Source organism: Canis lupus, chromosome 32 (assembly GCF_011100685.1).
Source record: "Canis lupus familiaris isolate Mischka breed German Shepherd chromosome 32, alternate assembly UU_Cfam_GSD_1.0, whole genome shotgun sequence".
Taxonomy (NCBI): Eukaryota; Metazoa; Chordata; class Mammalia; order Carnivora; family Canidae; genus Canis; species Canis lupus.
Genome location: NC_049253.1, coordinates 29906422 through 29910800, shown reverse-complemented (window position 1 = coordinate 29910800; position 4379 = coordinate 29906422). Strand labels below are relative to the sequence as shown.

The following is a 4379-nucleotide window of genomic DNA, read 5'->3' as shown; positions in this document are numbered from 1 at the left end:
ATAAATTTCTACTTATTATTTCCATTTATAAACATTCTATTTTAAACATTTGGGATGCAAAAAGCATCAGTGCACCATAACATGACATTTTAAGTTCATTTAAGTTTATTTAAATAAAATACTTTCCTCAAAAACTATACCTCCATCAAAGAAGAATACTTTTTAAAAGACATAAGACATATTATATCCTAAAAGTCAGGCCTCTCAGAACTTCTCAGGGCAGAAAATAAGTAAATCCATCTCATAAGTGATCTATAAGTTATCATGCATTATTACCAGTACCTTTCAAGAACAGCTTTCAAGTCATTACAAATGCCTGGTTGTAGCAATCTACAACCAGTGTAGATTTACCATATGCTTCAAGGACAAAAAACGTCTTCATCTAAATATTTCCTAAGGGACATAGTTCTCGTAAACATTCTGAGCTTTTACCCAAGTTGAATGAATACATTTAGGACTCCAAACTACACACGTAGAGAACTACTTACTATCCAAACTCACTGAGTCAGGAACTCACAGTAAGTCCTAATGTCATTCAAGTGTGACAACAGTTTTTTGTTTTGTCTTGTTGTGTTAGATCTACAAGGCCAATATAGCATTCAATAGGTATCAGAAATTAAAATTAAAAAGATGTAGGAACGTCACTATAAGGCAGAGCTTCAGTTAAAAAAAAAAAAAAAAAGAAAACTTCCAAATGTACGAAGTTTAACAGAATTAAAGTTTAATTCTTGCTCACATGAAGTCCTCAGCAGCTTGCTTTTCTTTGCATGTTGGCCTACTTTCTACGTTGCCTTAGTATTATGGTACCTTTTACCAGCCCATGTTTCCACAACATTGGTAATAAATTTTCCTCCCAAAAGTGACATATATCGCTTCTACACACATTTCATAGGCCAAAACTAGCCACTTGGCTATGCCTCACTTCAAGGAGCCAGACAAGTACAATCTTCTTGTTTCCTTAAAATAGAGGAAAAAAAGAACTAAGTGAACAGCAATAATGCTATCCACAGCACATTATAGTCACCCCGATTTGTGGCAGTTTACATAATTAGTCTGACCTCAATCTTCTAGTACTTACAGTAAAAATGGTATGTGTATATGCATTAGTCCATCAAATAAACCTACTTCACTATTATAGAAATTTATGTTTTCTACTATTTAATAACCACATCATATATGCTAAATGCAGTAATGTCAATTTTTTTTTAAAGATTTTATTTATTTATTAATGAGACACACAGAGGCAGAGACACAGGCAGAGGGAGAAGCAGGCTCCATGTGGGGAACCCGACGAGGGCTCGATCCTGGGTCTCCAGGATCACGCCCTGGGCTGAAGGCGGCGCTAAACCGCGGAGCCACCCGGGCTGCCCAGTAATATCAATTTTTTAATTTTGTTTTGCTTTTGTCTATGAATTTTCTAACTAGGCAAAACCAGATAAAAGAATTTTGTTATACTTTTAAGAATCGTTTATCCAATAAGTAATTGTAATTAAGTTTATCTTATAAACAATGAGTGAAATTTTGTCAAAAAGGTCATCCCTAATTTTGAATTTTCATTAAAGATGGCAAAATATATACTTCAAAAATAGCATGAGTTTTCTTTTTCCCAAATATTTTCTTGCAACTTCTTGCTGTCATAACAGTTTGGGTCTAAATCGTATTTTCAGAGGTTTAAAGACAGATTTTTATTTCTGCTGACTTTTGTAATTTGAGTATATCTATCAGTAAAAGATAATTTTAGTGGGTTAAATTGAAATTTATAAACAAATAAAAAGGAGGAAATAAGAAATACAAAAGGGAAATTTTAAGAGAGAAAGAAAGAGAAGAAGCATACTTAGCACCTACTAGTTGAGATACAATTCGCCATGGGTTGCACAGCGAGCCGAACTGGCTTTTTTCTTTTTTCTGGATTACCTTTCCAAGGATGTCTGTACAAAGAACAACCTTGGAAGAAGATAGGAGTATATCTCTTTAGAGCAGAGGGCAGGTTTGTTTGCTGCACGTTATAATTAAGATAATGTTTCCCTCCAGGGCAAAAGTTGGGCAGCTTATCTTGCAGCCCCCTTAATTGATTGGGGTTTCCTAAGCTCAGGGTCCTTCAACTGTGATGCAAACCCACTGCTTGTGTGGCACTCACCTGGGCCACCGCACATCACCTCCGTAAAATTTTCAGGGGCACAAATGACATGAACAAGAAGCTCATGCTGCTCATGCTTGTCTGATATGCTATGAGTAATAAGTCCTTTTTTTTTTTTCCTGACCTAGGAGTCTTGTCTTTCGCCAGCATATACAAAACTATGGCAAGCTAACTTGACAACTTTTGGTGACAAGAATGGGATACTGACAGACATGGCTTTCTGGAAGAGAAAAGATAAGAGATCATAAGAACTGAGTTAAGGCTTATAAGACTCCTCAGGACCCAGTGAGTAGTGCAGTACTTACCCAAACAAGTAGACAAGGGCTAGTGGGAGGTGGGGGAGGAGCTTCCCATTGTCCCATCTTTTCTTGAATGTTTACAGTCTAAGTGGCAGGAGGCAGGATTGAAACAAATTACCTAAATGGTGCTTGAATTGTGGTTCACTCTTCTGTAAGAGAGAAGAGAAAAAGGTCAAGGAATCTCCAAAGCTGTTACAGGGCTTTGGGTGATCTGAAAACATCAGCACTTAGTTTTGGTTGAGCCAGGAGTAGCCACCGGGTCAATCAAAATGGAAAGCAAGCACATGCTTTGCTTACTGGCATGGAGCCACACACCCTCAGATTCCTCCTTCCATCTATCTCAGCTGCTTTCAAGAAAAAAAAAAAATTGGAGGTGGAGTTGAGGTCTTTCTGTCCCCTATGGGGAACAAAACTAAGTGCACACTGCCAAGTATGCTGGAGAACTTAATGGAAGATCAAACCTCTATGGCACTGTTGAACATAGGCACCCAAGTCGACCATTCTACCCCATTCTATGATTAAGGCATTGCTCAGATTCAATTTATATGATTTGGTCTGGGCTTGCAGTAGGAAAATGTTAATATGACCTTGTCTTCTAAGATGTTATCCATTCCTGATTTTCCTTTTACTTCTCTAAGAACCCCTCAGTTTTCTTCAATGGCTTCTTTGCTCCTAGACCACTTCTTTAATTAGACATTCTTAAAAGAAATAGACGGTAGACAGTGAAGAAGTTAGATGCTATAATAGGATTTTGAGGGGAAATATCTGAATTACCATGATTAGAGGTAAGCTGAGATTTTTGTATTTTCAAGAGGAGGCATTTTCAAGGGTTAAAAATGAATGAGGGACACTGTCTTACAAGTTGATGTTTTCCAGTTTCATCCTTGGTGGCCATTTCTTCTACACTTTTTTTTTTTTTTAAGATTCTATTTATTCATGAGACAGAGAGAGAGAGAGAGAGAGAGAGAGGCAGAGACACAGGCAGAGGGAGAAGCAGGCTCCATGCAGGGAGCCCGACGTGGGACTCTATCCTGGGGTCTCCAGGATCACACCCTGGGCTGAAGGCAGCGCTAAACCGCTGAGCCACCAGGGCTGCCCTTCTTCTACACTTTTAGATGTATGCTTTCATCTACATTCTAGAAGCTATTTATATGCTCATAATTCCCAAGTGTGTATCTCTAGTTCCAACCTATCTTTAAGTTCCAATCTTGCTTTTTGCAAGTACTTGTCAACTGGCTATCCCAAAGGCACTTCAACCTACTGCATTAAAAAGACTAAAATAATCATATCTCTTTAAATATTCCCACCTTCCCCATTATGGTTAATGGAATCAATATCTTCAATTCTCCCAACTGAATCCGAAAACCTCATCCTAAAGTCCCTCCTCTTCCTAACCATCCACAGCCAAATACTATTCATTTTCATTCAGAAATATATCCAAAAATATATCCAAAAAATATCCAAAAAGAATGCCTATTCTTTCCCATTTCTACTGCCACTAATTCAATTCAGGCTCTTAAGATTTCTATCCTAGACTAATGACATAGTGCCCTACCTGGTTTCTGCCCCATCTATCTCTCTTATAATCCCTTTTTAAACTCTTACCATAATTATATTCTTACCAAAGAAATATGATTACATCCTTCCCTTGTTTAATGATGTCTCCTGATTTCCCACTAGCTGTCCTGTGAAAGCCAGGCTGTTTTGTCTCAGTACAGTGCTCTTCCAGATGTAAACCCAATACACTGTTCCAATTTCATTTCCTTCCATTCTCCACCACAACCCTAAGCTCCAAACCACAATGAACTTCTCACATATCTTTTCAAAACTCTATGCCTTTGCACATTTTGTTCCTTGCCTGAAATGCCCTTTTTCCCTCTTCTTTATATAGCATTCTATCTTCAAGACTATCCAGAGTTCACCTGATTGTCAAGCAATCTCTG

The 4379-nt window shown here is 37.8% G+C and overlaps 1 long non-coding RNA gene across 1 annotated transcript; it reads right to left on the bottom strand.

Moving 5' to 3' along the window:
- Positions 1-700: 700 nt before the first annotated feature.
- Positions 701-3338, bottom strand: LOC111093664. Its single transcript, XR_005382884.1, has 4 exons — positions 3211-3338; positions 2443-2585; positions 2138-2357; positions 701-957 (listed from the first exon to the last, which is right to left on the bottom strand). It is a non-coding gene; the product is annotated as an uncharacterized LOC111093664 (long non-coding RNA).
- Positions 3339-4379: the final 1041 nt, after the last annotated feature.